The following is an 18,908-nucleotide window of genomic DNA, read 5'->3' as shown; positions in this document are numbered from 1 at the left end:
CAGATCTCTCTGTACCTCAGCATTCTGCAGTTTCTTTCAATTTAAATAATATTCTGCTTTTCTGTTCTTCCTGCCAAAGCGGACAACCTCACATTTTCCCACATTGTACTCCATCTGTCAAATTTTTGCCCTGTCACTTAACCTTATTTAGATCCCTTTGCAGACTATTTGTTTCCTCCTCACTACTTTCTTTTCTACCTATCTTTGTATCATCAGCAAATTTGGCTACAATACAGTCAGTCCCTTCATCCTCATCATTAATCGAGATTATAAATAGTTGAGGCCCCAGTATTGATTCCTGTGGCATTCCACTAGTTACAGTTTGTTAACCTAAAAATTATCTATTTATGCTGACTCTCTTCCCTGTTAGCTAATCCATCCTGTATCCATGCTAATATATCACCCAAAACAGTGAGCTCTTCTCATGTGCACCTTTTACGTGGCACCTTATTAAATGCCTTCTGAAAATCCAAATACACGACATCTGGCACCCTTTTATCCACCCTGCTTGTTACAATGAGCTTTAATAAATGTGTCAAACACCATTTTTCTTTCACAAAACCACGTTAACTGTGCCTGATTGTATAATGGCTTTATAAATACCCTGCAACTACATCCTTAATAGTGGATTCTAGCATTTTGCCAATGATAGATGTTAGGCTCACATGTATGCTGGCGACACCCAACTCTACCTTACCACCAGCTCTTTCAACCCCTTGAGTGCGTTGTTAGATTGTTTGTCCAACATCTAGCCTTGGAGAAGCTGCAGTTTCTTGAGTTTAACATTAAACAGATTGGAACCACTGTCTCCAGATGCAACCATAAACTCTGTTTCCTGGTCACTGATTCAACCCTCCCTTCTTTGCAGCTGTCTCAGGCTGAACCAGACAATTTGTACCTTGGGATCCTCTTTGACCCTTGGCCCCATAGCCTTTCCATCACAAAGGTTGCTGATTTCCACTTATGTAACATCATCTGTATGTGCCCCTGTCTTAACTGATCTGCTTAAACCCTGCTGCATGCTTTTGTCACCTCCAGAGTTGATTTTTCAAATGCTATCCTGACCGGAATGCAAACTTCCAACAAGCAACATGTGCTTTTACACCATATTTAGTGCTACATAATCTTGATCTCATCCAAATCTTTGCTCCTTGTATTCTAACCTATATTAAGTCCTGTTTACCAATCACTGGGCTCACTAACCTAGGTTGGCTCATTGACCACCAAGAGCTCAATTGTAAAATCTCACCCTCACATTCAAATCACAGAATCACAGTGCAGAAGAGGCCCTTCGGCCCATCGAGTCTGCACCGACACGTGAGAAACACCTGACCTACCTATCTAATCCCATTTACAGCACAAATCCCTCCTTGGATTCGCTGTTCCATATCTTGGTAACCTTCTCTAGTCCTATAACCCCAAACAACACTGTCTTTATCCAGCTCTGGCCTCCTGTCCATCTCCCACAACCTTTGCCTGACCACAGGTGCTTGTGCCTTTTGCCCATCTAGGCCACACCCTCTCTCTTTCTCTCTCTCTCTCTCTCTCTCTGTCTGTCTGTCTCTCTCTCTTTTTGTCTCCCCCCCACCCTCCCCTGTTTTACCTGATATCACCTTTTTTGGTTCACAGTCGATATCTGATTATGTTATTATGAAGTGACTTGGGATGTGTTTTCATGATGAAGGTGCTATTAAAATGGAAAAATGTAAATGGAAAGTTGTAGCTAATCATGTTTTTCAGTAATTGGATAGCGTGGGGGTGAGAGAAAGAACTGTTTCTTTGATAACCAACTTGTTAAATATTTCAAACTTAATATGCATTAAATCATTCGAATTTTAAAAATATTTATTTTAGGATCTCTTCAGAGTGAGAAGCCTTATTTAACAGTAAGGAGAAGAGGTGAGGGGGGAGAAAATCAGTAAAATAAAATGGAGTTTAAAATCTGACAAAAGAATAGGAGCAGCTGTCTATGTAACTGGAATAGACTGCAATGTTAAAGAATTTGAGTAAAAGTCATCTCACGTCTGCAACAAATCGTAACGTTTAGGGTATACTTTCTTTCACTGTTCCTTTTTCTAAAAATGTACAACTTCACTTTTTGTGTATCTTGAACTGCATCCAACACCTCTTTGTCCACTCAACTAACCTGTTCATATCCTACTGCAATTACAATATTCCTCTTCATATATATGCTATGCCCTAGTTCAATATTATGAGCAAACTTCAATATTGCTTCTCCTCCCTATGTCCAAATCATTTATATAAATGAACAAGAAAGGCAGCCCCTGCACAGAACCCTCAGGAAAGCACTATCCTCACCCCCACAATCTCACAAATACTCTTTGGCCTCATCCCTCCATCCATGTTAATATATTCCCTTAATAACGCATGCCTGAATTTTCTTAACAAATCACTTAAATGGCACCTATTCAAATAATTCTGATAAACTATATATGCAGCATCTACCACATTTTTTATCTGCACATTGATTTCCTCAAATATTTCAGCACATAGAAACTAGGAGCAGTAGTAGGTCATTCGGCCCTTCGAGCCTGCTCCGCCATTCATTATGATCATGGCTGATCATCCAACTCACTAGCCTGCTCCTGCTTTCTCCCCATATCCTTTGATCCCTTTCACCCCAAGAGCTATATCTAATTCCTTCTTGAAAACATACAATGTTTTGGTCTCAACTACTTTCTGTGGTAACGAATTCCACAGGCTCACCACTCTCTGGGTGAAGAAATTTCTCCTCATCTCAGCCCTAAATGGTCTACCCCATATCCTCAGACTGTGACCCCTGGTTCTGGACTCCCCCACCATCAGGAACATCTTTCCTGCATCTACCGTGTCTAGTTCTGTTAGAATTTTATAGGTTTCTATGAGATCCCCCCTCATTCTTCTGAACTCCAGCGAATATAATCCTAATCAACTCAATCTCTCCTCATATGTTAGTCCCACCATCCCAGGAGTCAGTCAGGTAAACCTTCGCTGCACTCCCTCTATAGCAAGTACATCCTTCCTCAGATAAGGAGACCAAAACTGCACACAATATTCCAGGTGTGATCTTACCAAGGCCCTGTACAATTGCAGCAAGACATCCCTGTTCCTGTACTCGAATCCTCTGGCTATGAAGGCCAACATACCATTTGCTTTCTTTATCGCCTGCTGCACCAGCATGCTTACCTTCAGCAACTGGTGTACAAAGACACCCAGGTCTCGTTGCACATTCTCCTCCCTCAATTTATAGCCATTCAGGTAATAATCTGCTACCAAAATGGATAACCTCACATTTATCCACATTATACTGCATCTGCCATGCATTTGCCCACTCACTCACCTTGTCCAGATCACACTGAAGCATATCTGCATCCTCCTCATAGCTCACCCTCCCACCCAGCTTTGTGTCATCTGCAAATTTGGAGATATTACATTTAATTCTCTCATCTAAATCATTAATATATATTGTGAATAACTGGGGCCCCAGCACCGATCCCTGCAATACCCCATTAGTCACTGCCTGCCATTTGGAAAAAGACCCGTTTATTCCTACTCTTTGTTTCCTGTCTGCCAACCAGATTTCTATCCATCTCAATACACTAGCTCCAGTCCCATGTCCTTTAATTTTACGCGCCAGTCTCTTATGTGGGACTTTGTCGAAAGCCTTCAGAAAGTCCAAATAAACCACATCTACTGGCTCCCCCTCATTAACTCTACTAGTTACATCCTTGCAAAATTCCAGTAGATTTGTCAAGCATGATTTCCCTTTCATAAATCCATGATGACTCTGTCCAATTCTGCCACTGTTTTCCACATGCTCAGCTATTAAATCTTTTATAATGGACTCTAGAATTTTCACCACTACCGACGTCAGGCTGACTGGTCTGTAATTTAGTTTTCTCTCTGTCTCCCTTTTTAAATAGTGGGGTTACATTAGCTACCCTCCATTCTGTAGGAACTGTTCCAGAGTCTATAGAACCTCGGAAGATGACCACCAATGCATCCACTATTTCTAGGGCCACTTCCTTAAGTACTCTGGGATGTAGATTATCAGGCCCTGGGGATTTATCTGTCTTCAATCCCATCAATTTCCCCAAGACCATTTCCCTACCAATACTGATTTCTTTCAGTTCCTCCCTCACTAAACCCTGTGTTCCCCATCATCTCTGGTATGTTATCAGTGTCTTCCTTTATGAAGACAGAATCAAAATATGTATTTAGTTCATCAGCCATTTCTTTGTTCCCCATTATAAAGTCCCCTCTTTCTGCCTGTAAGGGACCTACATTCGTCTTCACCAATCTTTTTCTCTTCACATATCTATAGTAACTTTTACAGTCAGTTTTTATGTTCCCTGTAAGCTTACTCTCGTACTCTATTTTCCCCTTCTTAATAAATCACTTGGTCCTCCTTTGCTGAATTCTAAACTGCTCCCAATCCTCAGGTCTGTTGTTTTTTCTGGCCAATTTGTATGCCTCCTCCTTGGATCTAATATTATCTCTAATTTCCCTTGTAAGCCATGATTTGGCCACCTTTCCTGTTTTACTTTTGCGCCAGACAGGAATAAACAATTTTTGCAGTTCTTTTGCAGTTCAGAATGTTTGCCATTGCCTGCCCACTGTTATCCCTTTAAGTAACGATTCCCAATCCATCATAGCCAACTCGAGCCTCATACCACCAGAGTTTCCTTTATTAAGATTCAGGACCCAAATCTCAGAATCAACTACATCACTCTGCATCTTGATGAAGAATTCTATCATACTATGGTCACTCATCCCCAAAGGGCCTCGCACAACTAGATTACCAATTATTCCTTTCTCATTACACAATACCCATGCGAGGATGGCCTGTTCTCTCGTTGGTTCCTCAACGTATTGGTCCAGAAAAACATCCCGTATACACTCCAGGAACTCCTCCTCTACGGTATTGTTACTAATTTGATTTGCCCAATCTATATGCATATTAAAGTCACCCATAATTACAGATGTTCCTTTATTACATGCGTCTCTAACTTCCTGTTTAATGCCATTCCCCACATCACCACTACAGTTTAGGGGTCTATATACAACCCCCACTAATGTTTTTTGCCCCTTAGTGTTTCTCAGCTCTACCCATACAGATTCCACATCGTTGGAGCTAATATCTTTCCTCACTATTGCATTAATTTCCTCTTTAACCAGCAATGCAACTCCACTGCCTTTTCCTTTTTGCCTGTCCTTCCTAAATACTGAATAATCCTAGATGTTCAGTTCCCATTCCTGGTCACCCTGCAACCATGTCTTTTTAACATTACTTGTCCCGTTCCCACTATTTTTCACTGACGCCTTGTTTGATTCTTGCCCTTGATTTCTCTGACTATCACTTTTCTTATTCCGCTTTCCGTCTTTTGTCCTTATCCTTGATTCCCCTTCCTCTGACTCCTTGCATAGTAAACTAAGTCAAGCGCAGTCATTGTATACTAGCCTATGTGGACTGTAACCTGATTAACATATTCCCTTCTGATGTTGCAAGAAGAAACATGGGATTGGTCATAGTGCATAATACCAAAAAACGTATACATGCAGTGGCTTAAAATGGGGTGGTATTGGATTGCCGCTTGTTCTAGATAGCATCTGAAATTCAGCACCCCTTGCAGTTTTATTTCACAACCCAAGATGAGTCTGTACCCAATATTTTTCTTTGTTTTTCAAAGAAAATTATTTTCTAAACATCTTTTTTCTTATTTCTGTTACAACTTGTAATATACAAACAGTTCACTATAATTTTTAAATCCAAAATGTAATTCCATAATGTTATATTATGGCTTTATGCTCATAGCGAATAAGAATAACTAGGCAATCTGGAGATTTCTTCATGAGTTTATAGTTGGTTCCTGTTCAGTGAAAGGTCTGTTGTGAAATTAAGTTAACTTTGAATGTAGGGGCTGTGCCAATTTATTATTTTGCTAATTAAATATTCAAATACATTAAACTATCATCAGAATGGTACAACTTCCTGATTAAATGCTGCTTTACAGTCATGTCCACTAAAAGCCCGCATCTAGCTGCACAAACCCCTGCATGTTTCAGATTTTGCATTTCCAACAATACATACATTTACCAAATGTGTACCTGAAAAAAATCCATTGATTAGTTCTTACAGAAATGTTGTTAGTTCTGTGGACCAACTGGGATCCAAAGGATCAAATCAAATTTATGTACAGTACATGTATGGGGTCTGGCTTAATACCAAGTCATGAATTTCAATTGTTATTGTGATGCATAAATAAATTGAAGTACATCAAAAGATAAATTGCATGTTAGATAGGTACATGGCATGGCTCTGCAAGGTACAGAGGCAAAGTGTAAGAATGAACTCCTGATCTTAACTCTGATTGTCAGCATCGTGGAGGCCTACTTTGTTCATAGGCATAGTCCCTTGACACCAGTATGTTGCTAGGTGTATTCCGACTTTAAAAAGAATTCAACTGAGTTGGGAAACAGATGAATAGCAAAAGAAATTTGTTTGATATGTGTTGATTTCATTGTGTATAAATGCCTCTTATTGAAAATTGGAAAAACCCCTCCAAACAGAAAGTTATCTTCTAAACATAAAAGGAGAGAGGCAACTGCTCCATCACTTAAGCAATTTATTTCTGTTCCTGTAGTTAATCCATACATGCTACTTAGCTGTAATTCACAGGAAAACATTAGAGTGCATTGCCAGAAAGACAAAGCATATTAATATCGCTTAAATACAATTTATTTGAATATTATTTTCCCCCTATTACATTACTCAAGTATTGCTTAAAAAAAGAGACATTCTGTCAAAGCTTTTCATCTTGCACTCATCAGGACAGACACAAGAATACCAGATTTCAAAGGGAACAGCAATTTATATTGCATGAGAAAAGGGTGCTGATTGGTTGGTAAGTTGACTCTGATTGGCTGAGGCATTGCCTTGTGGAATGCACCAGGGAACTATTGCTCCCCCAAGCTATTTTTTAGTTCAAAGAAAGCACAATGCATGCCTTTTGCCTGGCAGGTCCCTAAATATGAATATGTCTAGGCCCTAGCAAGTGACACTGTGAGCTCGACTGATAATCTTAAATTGGTTGTTCATGTAATTCGTAGCATGCTCAGGATTTTTCAGCAAATCACATCTAACAGTAAACATTATGTAATAGTACTCTGCCTCTTACGACTAGCCAAAGAGACATGCTGTTTGATACAATCCGCCAGTTGTGTGTTTGTATGGCCTATGTACCAGGCATCGCACCGGCACCGAAATTCATATACCACATTACTACTTTGTGTGGTAGGCAGAACATCTTTTTTGCTTGTTGGCAGCATCCTGTTAATGTGAAGTATTACTTGTGTTGCTGCTGCATAGTAGCCACGTAAAACGGCTAACTTCACCTATTAATCAAATTACTGTACTATGAAATTGCGCACTTGCAGAGGAAAAGCAATCATAGTTTCTGCAACCGTGTAAAAGATTATTTGAGCAGTGATTTCGTGAAGCAAGTAGAATTAGATGTGAATTTTCAATGAAAACACTCAGATAAAATATTCATAGAGTATCACTCCATTTGTAAATTACTAAACTAATATTAACAACTTGTGAAAATAACATTGTTTGCAAGTAAGTTATATGTGTGAATAATAAACCTTCCCCACTGGCTTGGTGATCCCAGTAACTTTTATACCCAGGGGCTATTTTATTTTATCTTATTTATGTAAGTTAGAAAAAAAAAAACACAAACTTGATTGAGTTTTTTTTGATGAGGTTAACTGAGAGGGTGAATGAGGCTAGTGCAGTTGATATTGTTTAAATAGACTTTAAAAAAGCAATTGTTATCAAAATTGAAGCCCATATAGCTGGATACAAATCTGGCTTTGGTATAGAAAATAGAGAGTTGTGATCAATGGCTGCTTTTCAGACTGGAGGGAAATAGACAGTGGAATTCCAACTGCCTTCAATACAGAGACCACCGCTATTTTTGTTGAATATTAATGACCTGGACCTGGGACGATAGATAGGGTGGCACAGTATTGAAATTCGCAGATGACACAAAACTTGGAAGTGTTGTAAACTCTAAGATAGATAGTAAGAGCCTTCAACCAATAGCATAGAGCACAAAAGTGAAGAAGTTATTGTAAACCAATATAAAAGACTAGTCTGGTCCCGATTGGAGTGTTGAGTTCAAGGAAGGACATGAAGCCTTTAGAAAGGATACATAAGAGATTTAAAGAAATGGTTCCAGGCATCAGGGATTATAGCTATGTGGATAGACTGGAGAAGCTGGAATTGTTCTCCTTAGAACAGTGAAAGGTAAGAGGAAACTTAACAGAGGTGTTCAAAATCATGGAGGGTTTAGATAGAGTAAGTAAAAGGAAGCTATTTCCAACAGCTGAAGAGTCAATAACCAGTGAGCACAGATTTAAGGTGATTGACAAAAGAACCAGAAAATAAAAATTATGCGATGAGTGGTTGGGATTTGGAATACGCTGTCCAGTAGGACGGTGAATGCAAACTCAATATTTGCCTTAAAAAGGGAACTGGATAAATACTTGAAGAAGAAAAAAAATGCAGGAATATGGGGAAAGAGCAGTTGCATGGGACTAACTAGATTGCCCTTTGAAAGAGCTGGCACAGACTCGATCAACCAAATGGCCTCCTTCAATTCTGTACCATTTTATGATTCTATGTTGTGATTTTTATTGTATTAAACTTGCTAGCAGTTACCATGGTTGACACTAGAGATGCAACACTGAACAGACAATGCTTTTTATGAGCTGCTTGGCATCCTTTGCATGATGCATGTGATAGTGATGGTTAGTTGGTATTTTAACATGTTTATTTTTTAATTATTACCACAGAGAAGGATTGATGTGTAGGGCTTCCATCATCCTGGATAGGTTTTTTTGTCATTGGACAATAAATAGTACCTAAAACTGATTCACAAATGGTCAGTTACTTTATCCACGTGCCATCAAGAGGAAGACAGTAACCCCCATCATCCCACCCCCATGGAAAGGACTGAGAATGCAAATCTTCCTAGATAATTATTCTGCTTTGCAAATGGTTACCTCAAACCTAGCATTCACAGAGATCTTGCTACTGCTCAACTACTGTTCTCTCGGCCAAGACGGACCTAAAGAAAGGATTGAGGAAAGATTATAGGAGGTGCAAATATATTCCTTTCTAAATGAAGATTTGACAATGTAAGGTTGAATCAGTAAATTCAACAGGGCATCTGCTTTTTGCTAAGACTTTGACATTTGTGTTAGGTAGAGCAGAAACAGAACTATTTCATGGCTTTTGTGCATTTCAGTTGGTCTGGGTATTTCTGCTCAACCACCACTCTAATGTTCCCACCTCTGGCACATGTTAATACTGCAGAATATCCCAGTAAATGTTTTTGGCAGTTGCATGTTGAGTGGTCAAAAAGGTATATTGGAATAGCTGCAGTGCATATTTGCTGAGTTTCACAAGGAGGAGGTACACCATGGGACCATCTCGACAGAAGATCAGGTGCTGTATGTGCCGCCTTAATGCAATGCATATCCCCAACTGCTGCCAAGCTGCAAGTTAATGAATTGTGGTGCCACATGCTCTCTTTCATTTCTTCCTGGCCTTCACTGTTCAACCACCACAACCCTATTTTTCTTAATTCCATTCTCTCAGCTTCCAGTCCACACCTTAAATCCCATTTTGCCTTTTGTTCATTCTTTTTCTGTAGTTTATTTCACCTCCCCTTAGGCTATATTTAAAGTTCATAAAAATTACAAATAAAAAATCTTAAATAAGGAGCTCAAATCTAAACCTGCAAATATACAGTCAGTGTGACTCTTTTTCTTTCCCTTCCCAACCCTCCTCCCGCCCCCCCAACCTCAACCCCCCATCTCCGACAAAAATTCAATTATAGTAGAAAGGAAGTGAACAACACCCGTCAGTAGATGAACAGCATTTTAAATTATTGTAGGCTGTGAAACTGGAGCCTAACATCGCCGATAGATGAGACCAATCAATTTGAAATTCCTCTAATCGCCCATGTAATTCTGAACTGAGCTATGCTAAATGTATCACATCTTGAAGTGATGAAAAGCAGAGGGAGATTTATGGTGGGAAATCCTTATGCTCCCAGTTCTGAAATGCAGAGGCAAGGAGCTATCTTTTAATATATTTTTTCTTCTTCTGCATCTTGATTGACATTTTGCCTGTTTTCTTTTTTCATAGTCCTAATACACTGTCAATATCTTCTTTCATTAGGTATTAATGATGTCTATGTTACAATTGCATGTATTTTTTCTTTATCTCACAAGGCTTAACCCTTTCACGCTCTACTAAACATATTTATATTTAAGTTTTCACTGTAATCATTATTTTGTGAAACTGAAATTGAACATCTGGCATTTTACACAAATAAGGAACATGCAACAGAGATTCTATTTAACAATAGCTTTAGCAGTAAGTCTTTTGCATGTTAGTCTTTAAAGACAAGAGATATAAATTCTTGTGAATCAGGTTGTACTAATTTATTGAAAATCTTTGACTCAACTCAGGATGTGAATGAGACCAGGTTGGAGGTAGTCAGCATGAAAAGCACGCCTACAGTTTAAAGGATACACTGGAGGACATGGATTATAGTGATTGGACCCATATATAGTGGTATTTTATACTTAATGGTTCAAGGTCTCAACTGTTGGAACCATTTTCTAGCACTTTGCATTTGCTTTCTTCCTGGCTGCAGTCTTATTTTTAATCTTGTGTTCTTCCTCTTTTGCTTGCATTGACCTGTCAGACTCCTGGTTAATTCCTTGCCTAGGCAGTCTATCTTTCCTCCATATAATGGTTTCAATTTGCAGAACTCCCAATATGAGCAGTGGGCTGATGGTTACAGACTGGTTTTTGGATATTTCACTTCTAATTGTCCCAACCAACAGAACTGTCAATCTGTCAACCAGGCCACTTTTTAAGCGAACTTTACTAAAATGAAAGGGAAAGCAGTTTTAAAGCAAAAAAAGAGCTTTTATTAATTGACATACAGACTATTAAACTAAGGTTATAAGCTCAAAATTGTGAAGTTAGTACTGCTGTTTAATATACCTTCATAACTCATTGTTCTTCAAATTGTCGGCTTCCAATAGACTAGGAGAATAAACAAAACAAGGTATAGAAGCAACAATGCCTGTAATTTCTACATTAAAACACATTGGAGAGGAATGCATTTTCAACTTCCAATACCTGCATTTCTGTGGCGCAGTATTAAGTAAGGACTGGGATGGAAATTTGGAGAGATTCCATTCTGAGTAGATCTTTGTATCGAAGCAGCAGTCATAAATTTGGGGGCAAGGCCTCTGCATTTCCGGTCACTAAATATGCATTGCAAGCAGGAAACGTAGCTCTGTTCCCTGATACAGAATATCCCAAAACAATGTGGTTATATTGGAATTGAAAGAAGCAGAACGGTTCAATTTGTAAAGACAGCATATTTCTAGAATACACTTGGAAAGTTTTCTCGAAGAATATGTTTTAGGATTAACAAAGGAACAGGCTATACTGGATTTTATATTGAGTAATGCACAAGAATTAGTTAACAATCTGATAAGGGAACATCTTGCAAATAGTGGCCATAATATGATGAATTGCATGGGGGGGAATATTCCTTTGCGCAGCGTCAATTCTCTGGTGCAGGCAGTACCTGCCTGGCCCATGCAGGTTTCCTTATTGACATTATTTGAAAAAAAACTGTGCAGATAGCATCCTCACAGCGCTTTCGTACCCAGAAGATTGACATAGTTTGTGTAGCGCCTTTTGAAATGGCATTCCGTGAATAAACTTCCTTCCCAATAAGCTTGAGAGGAAGACGGCATAATCACAAACCCAGGTTTAGTGTTTAATTATGACATACTTCAAAGAAATCAGCAATAAATTATTTTTGTATGTATCCCTAAACAGCAAAAGCTCCACTTATGTAGTTATGTCACCATGGTCAATAAATGAGGCTAGAAGAAAAGACTTAGACAAATGGTCCCTCGGAATTAAGGGATATGAGGAGCGAGCAAGAAAATGGAGTTGAAGTCCAAGATCAGTCACAATTGTATTGAATGGTGGAGCAGGCTCGATGAGCCATGTGGTCTGCTCCTGCTCCTATTTCTTGTATTCTTGAAAGAAAAATGGAAACCCAGCCACTGGCTATATAAAAAAAAAAGCAGAGGGATGCAACAAAAGTAATCTTTTTTGTTGTTATGACTGCTGTAGATGTTGGCCGGGATTTTCCTGCCGCACCATGTCGTGTCCCGCCATGAGGATTGCAGCGGCTTTCGACGAGACTGGACGATCCAAGTGGCGGGCTGGGCTGAAAAATCCCGCCTGTAGAGCAAAACTATAATTTTACATTCTGAAGGTTAAGCTAATTAATTGCTTCAGGAGTAGTGGAGTGTATCACTGTGTTACCTCCTTTGTGTTTGTGAATCGACTTTTGAACCGTCATATGTTCCACAGTCTGTTCTGGATGATCAGAATCATGAAGTGTTTGTAATTTTCCATTTGTGCATCAAGTATTTGCATTTGCTATCATTTGTGCATGTGTAGCTTGAGTTGCCCATGAACTTTGCAGAAGTTCGAAACCTGATTTTTCTTTGTGACATGATTGCTTGGATGTGACAGGTAGAGTTCCCCATGAATTTGTTCTGAGGCCTCAACTTTTCTCCATATGTATTAATCACATGGACTAAGAATATAAAGTTATACATCCACAATAAACAGTGTAGATGGGAGCAGAAAGTTGCAAATGAATGTGTAAACATATGGCGAATGGAATTCAAGGTGATGAACTGTGAACTTATCCACTGTGGATCGGAGAAGGACAAATCAAAATACTTTCTTAATAGTGAGAGACGAGTAATTGTGGAATGTCAAGGGATTTAGGTGTCTTTGTCCACATTTCGCTAAATGCTAGTGCACCAGTACATTCATCAATCAAATAGGCTGTTAACTAATTTTGTACATTAGTGCTGGGGAGTAGGGAGGTCCCATTTAGAGCATCCAGTGACACTGCAGTGTACACCAACTAGTTACAGCGAGCTTCTTCCATACTACTCCAACTGCATGCCTCAGTTCCAGCCACAGAAAAGCATCAAAGCATCTACCCTGTGGTCTCTGTGTGAGATTGCGCGGTTGTACTTTTTTGATCACAACCGATGTTAATTGCTAGGCAAACCAAATCCCAGAGAGAAATTTGGCCTATGAGCCATACCCATTTTGTATTCTGAAACAAGAAGACAGAGTACAGTAACACTTTTGGGATTTTAAAAATTAAAAGTACAAGATTTATTAACAAGAATAAAAGAAAACCTAAGTACGCAAGATTACAGTTGCACAATTAAGGTTAATCTTACAATACACGCCCCCAAAAAGGCACTGTACTTGGTCAGGCCTACAAGTAAATACTTTCCAGGCAAAGCTCCCTAATAGACGTTTAACTATACAAATCCAGTAATATTACCCAAGGAAAACTGCTGCAGCTTTAATAAAGGCATACCACATGACCTGTAACTCTCTTTCACTCTGCTATGAAAATACAAACTTCAGAATAAAACTACTTTTTGCAGCCCAAAACTTTTCTGGTTTGACTGGATGGCAGATTCAAATCTTCTCTCAGCACAGAGCTCCAGCTATAGACCCAGCTGCTACATCTCACAGCTCCAGCTCAACAGCTGCTACGTTCAGAAGATTGTGCCAGTATATATAACTGTCTCTGAAAAATTGTTTGGAACATATACTTCAAAATGCTGCAAAGCCAACAGCAAACCTCTAAGCCTCTTTCTCTATAGTTGAATAGTTCTTCTGGTGTACATTCAACTTCCGTGAGAAATACCCTACCTGCTTTTCAATTCCCAGTTTATCGGCTTGTAGCAACACAAGACTAACACCCACATCACTGGCGTCAATAGCCAAAATAGAACAAGTCTGAAGATTAAGAGAAAGTAAGGAAGGCAATATTAAATGCTTATGAGCTTGTCCCTGAAGCTTATCAGTTGAAGTTTACAACTTAACAGAGAATACCTCATCAGATTTATGTGGAGTTTGCAAGAGAAAAATAAATTATCTGGGATAAATGGTTCAGGGCATTAAAATTAGATATAACTTTTGAAAATATAAGAGAGGTGATGATTATGGAAGAATTTAGAAGTAAAGGGGGCTTTAAACTAAACAAGAGGGGGTGAGGGGTCAAGCTTGGGTAGAAGTAGGAATTCAAGGTGTAGAGTCACGACAGAGGAGCAAAATAGTAATATGAGAAATGAGGGTAGGGAATGGCAGGAAGGGATAGAGAGAAAAAAATCTAAAAGTACATCAACAGTCAAGACTAGATGTTACAAAGATAACAAAAAGACAAAACTGAAGGCTCTCTATCTGAATGTACGTAGCATTCATAACAAAGTAAATGAATTGATGGCCCACACTGAAGTAAATAAATATGATCTGATAGCAATTACAGAGGCGTGGCTGCAGGGCAACAAAGATTGGGTCTTTAATATTATGGGGTACATGACATTCAAGAATAGGAAGCTAGGTAAAGGTGGAGCTAGCGCTGTTAATCAAAGAGGGCATAGGTGCAATGGTCCAGGAGGTGAGAGTGTAGAATTGGTTTGGGTGGAGATGAGGAGTAGTCGGGGGAAAAAAGTCATTTTAGTGGGAGTGGTCTACAGGCCCCCTAACAGTAGTCACAGTGTAGGACAAAGTATTCCAGAGAAAATGTATGTTTTGTGATAAAGGAACGGCAATAATCATGGGTGATTTTAATCTACATGTGAACTGGAAAAATCAGATTGGCAGTACTAGCCTGGATGACGAGTTCTTAGAATGCTTTGGAGATAGCTTCTTAGAGCAACATGTTCTGGAACCAACCAGAGAGCAGGATTTATTAGACTTGGTTTTATGTAACGTGACAGGATTAATTAATGACCTGAGTAAAGGCACCCCTAGGTAGCAGCGACCAAAATATGATTGATTTTTACATCCAGTTTGAAAGGCAGAAGAGTGGGTCTAAGACTACTATCTTAAACTTAAATAAGGGTAACTATGTGGGGATGAAAGCTGAGCTAGCTAAAGTGAACTGGAAAACTAGGCTTGAGGATAGATCAATAGAGGAGCAGTAGCAGACATTTAAGGGGATATTTCAGAGTATTCAGAATAAGTACATTCTTCTTATAAAGAAAAATTCTAAGAGTGGGACCCAACACTAAGAGAGTTAAGGAAAGCATGACTAAAAGCTTAATCAAGAGAAAGAAATTAGAGTACGGGAGGAAGCTAGTTAGAAATGTAAAAACAGATAGCAAAAGTTTCAACGGGAGAAAGGAATTTGGTGAAATTGAAATCACTAGGGAAATGGTACTGAGCAAGTTGATGGAGTTGCAGGCTGGCAAGTCTCTGGGTCCCGAAGGATGACATCCTAGCGTCTTAAAAGAGGTGGCTAATGAGATAGTCGATGCGCAGGTGTTAGTTTTCCAAAATTCTCTAGATTCCGGAAAAGTTCCATCAGATCGGAAAGTAGCAAATATAACCCCCCTATTCAAGAAGGGAGAAAGGCAGAAAACAGGAAACTGTAGGCCAGTTAGCTTGACGCTTGTCGTGGAGAAGTTATTATAATCAGTCATTAAGGACGCTATAGGTGTGCACTTAGAAGAGTTCAAGGTAATCGGGAAGAGCCAGCATGGTTTTCTGAAAAGAAAATCATTTTTAACCAATTTATTGAAGCTTTTTGAAGGAGTAACATGGGTAGTGGATAAAGGGGGGCCTATAGGCGTACTGTACTTGGATTTCCAGAAGGCATTTGATAAGGTGCCACATCAAAGGGTATTACAGAAAATAAAAGCATATGGTGTAAGGGGTAACATATTAGCATAGACAGAAGATTGGCTGGCTGGCAGAAAGCAGAAAGTATGCATAAATGGGTTTTTTTTTCAGATTGGCAAGTTGTGACAAGTAGCGTCCCATAAGGGTCTGTACTGGGGCCTCAAATTTTTACGATTTACATCAATGACTTAGATGAAGGGAGTGAAGATATGGTAGCTAAACTTGCAGATGACACAAAGCTAGACAGGAAAGTATGTCGTGAAGAGGACATGAACAGGTTGCAGAAACAGAAAATGCTGGAAAAACTCAGCAGGTCCAACAGCATCTGTGCAGAGAAAAAAAGTTAACATTTTGAGTCCTTATGACTCTTCTTCAGAGCCCAAAGATTTCCAGCATCTGCAGTATTTTGCTTTTATGAGGAGGTTTGCAGATGGTTATAGATAGGTTGAGTGAGTGGGCAAAGATCTGGCAAATGGAGTTAGACCATAAGACCATAAGACATAGGAGCAGAAATTAGGCCATTCAGCCCATTGAGTCTGCTCCGCCATTCAATCATGGCTGATAACTTTCTCAAACCCATTCTCTTGCCTTCTCCCTGTAACCTTTGATCCCCTTACCAATCAAGAACCTATCTATCTCAGTCTTACCTATCTCTGGCCTCCACAGCCTTCTGTGGTAATGAATTCCATAGATTCACCACTCTCCTCATCTCTGTTCTAAAAGGTAATCGGGAAGAGCCAGCATGGTTTTGTGAAAAGAAAATCATTTTTAACCAATTTATTGGAGTTTTTTGAAGGAGTAACATGTGTAGTGGATAAAAGGGGGCCAAAGGCGTACTGTACTTGGATTTCCAAAAGGCATTTGATAAGGTGCCACATCAAAGGGTATTACAGAAAATAAAAGCACATGGTGTAGGAGGTAACATATTAGCATGGACAGAAGATTGGCTGGCTGGCAGAAAGCAGAAAGTATGCATAAATGGGTATTTTTTTCAGATTGGCAAGTTGTGACAAGTAGAGTCCCATAAGGGTCATTTACACTGAGGCTGTGCCCTTGGGTCCTAGTCTCTCCTACTAATGGAAACATCTTCCCCACGTGCACTCTATCTAGGCCATTCAGTATTCTGTAAGCTTCAATCAGATCCCCCCTCATCCTTCTGAACTCCATCGAGTATAGACCCAGAGTCTCATATGTTAAGCCTTTCATTCCTGGGATCGTTCTCGTGAACCTCCTCTGGACCCTTTCCAGGGCCAGAACATCCATCCTGAGATACGGGGCCCAAAATTGCACATAATATTCTAAATGCGGTCTGACCAGAGCCTTATAAAGCCTTAGCAGCACATCCCTGTTTTTATATTCTAGTCCTTCGAAATAAGTGCCAACATTGCCTTCCTAACTACCGACTCAACCTGCAAGTTAACCTTAAGAGAATCCTGGACTAAGACTCCCAAGTCCCTTTGCACTCCAGATTTCTGAATTCTCTCCCCATTTAGAAAATAGTCTATGCCTCTTCTTCCTACCAAAGTGCATGACCTCACACTTCCCCACATTGTATTCCATCTGCCACTTCTTTGCCCATTCTCCTAACCTGTCCAAATCCTTCTGCAACCTCCCCGCCTCCTCAATACTACCTGTCCCTCCACCTATCTTTGTATCATCTGCAAACTTAGCCAGGATGCTCTCAGTTCCTTCATCTAGATTATTAATGTATAAAGTGAAAAGTTGTGGTCCCAACACTGACCCCTGTGGAACTCCACTAGTCACCGGCCGCCATCCTGAGAAGGACCCTCTTATCTCCACTCTCTGCCTCCTGCCAGACAGCCAATCTTCTATCCATGCTAGTACCTTGCCTCTAACACCATGGGCTCTTATCTTACTGAGCAGCCTCCTGTGCGGCATCTTGTCAAAGGCCTTCTGGAAGTCCAAGTATATAAAATCCATTGGCTCTCCTTTGTCTAACCTACTCATTACCTCCTCAAAAAATTCTAACAGATTTGTCAGGCATGACCTCCACTTGATGAAACCATGCTGACTTTGCCCTATTTTACAATGCACTTCCAAGTATTCTGAAATCTTATCCTTAATAATGGACTGTAAAATCTTACCAACGGCCGAGGTCAGGCTGATCGGCCTGTAATTTCCCATTTTTTGCCTCACTCCCTTCTTAAACAGCGGGGTTACATTAGCGATTTTCCAGTCCTCTGGGACCTTCCCTGGCTCAGGTGATTCCTGAAAGATCACCACTAACGCCTCCACTATCTCTTCAGCCATCTCCTTCAGAACACCGGGGTGTAATCCATCTGGTCCAGGTGATTTAACCACCTTCAGACCTTTCAGTTTTCCTAGCATCTTCTCCTTGATAATAGCCACTATACTCACCTCTGCCCCCCAACTCCCTTGAACTTTGGGGATGCTACTCGTATCTTCCACCGTGAAGACTGATGCAAAGTACCTATTCGGTTCCTCCGCCATTTCTTTGTTCCCCACTACTACTTCTCCAGCGTCATTTTCCAGCGGCCCAATGTCCACTTTTGCCTCTCTCTTACCCTTTATATACCTAAAAAAACCTCTTGCAATCTTCTTTTATATTACTGGCTAGTTTACCCTCATATTTAATCTTTTCCTTCTTTATTTTTTTAGTGTCCTCTGTTGGTCTTTGTAAGCTTCCCAATCCCCTGGTTTCCCACTGCGCTTCGCCACATTGTATGCTTTCTCTTTAGCTTTTATGCTGTTCCAGACGTCCCTTGTCAGCCATGGTTGCCTCGTTCTCCCTTTAGTATGCTTCTTCTTCCTAGGGATGAATTTTTGCTATGTCTCCCAAATTACTCCCAGAAACTCCTGCCATTGCTGTTCCACTGTCTTTCCTGCTAAGCTCATCTTCCAGTCAATTCTGGCCAGCTGTAGTTGCCTTTATTCAACTATAATACTGTTACATCTGATTCCAGCTTTTTCCACTCAAATTGCAGGGTAAATTCTATCATATTATGGTCACTTCCTCCTAAGGGTTCCTTCACCTTAAGCTCCCTAATCAAATCTGCCTCATTGCATATCCCTAAATCTAGAATTG

At 39.9% G+C, this 18,908-nt stretch overlaps 1 protein-coding gene across 2 annotated transcripts in view; it reads left to right on the top strand.

Annotated features, from left to right (window-relative positions):
* Nucleotides 1-18,908, top strand: part of LOC121280757 (WD repeat-containing protein 7) — a 767,874-nt gene that overhangs the window by 700,006 nt on the left and 48,960 nt on the right. The window lies entirely within an intron of this gene.

This window comes from Carcharodon carcharias, chromosome 1, assembly GCF_017639515.1.
Source record: "Carcharodon carcharias isolate sCarCar2 chromosome 1, sCarCar2.pri, whole genome shotgun sequence".
Taxonomy (NCBI): domain Eukaryota; kingdom Metazoa; phylum Chordata; class Chondrichthyes; order Lamniformes; family Lamnidae; genus Carcharodon; species Carcharodon carcharias.
The sequence above is the reverse complement of the archived record's forward strand: the minus strand, read 5'-3'. Positions and strand labels throughout refer to the sequence as shown.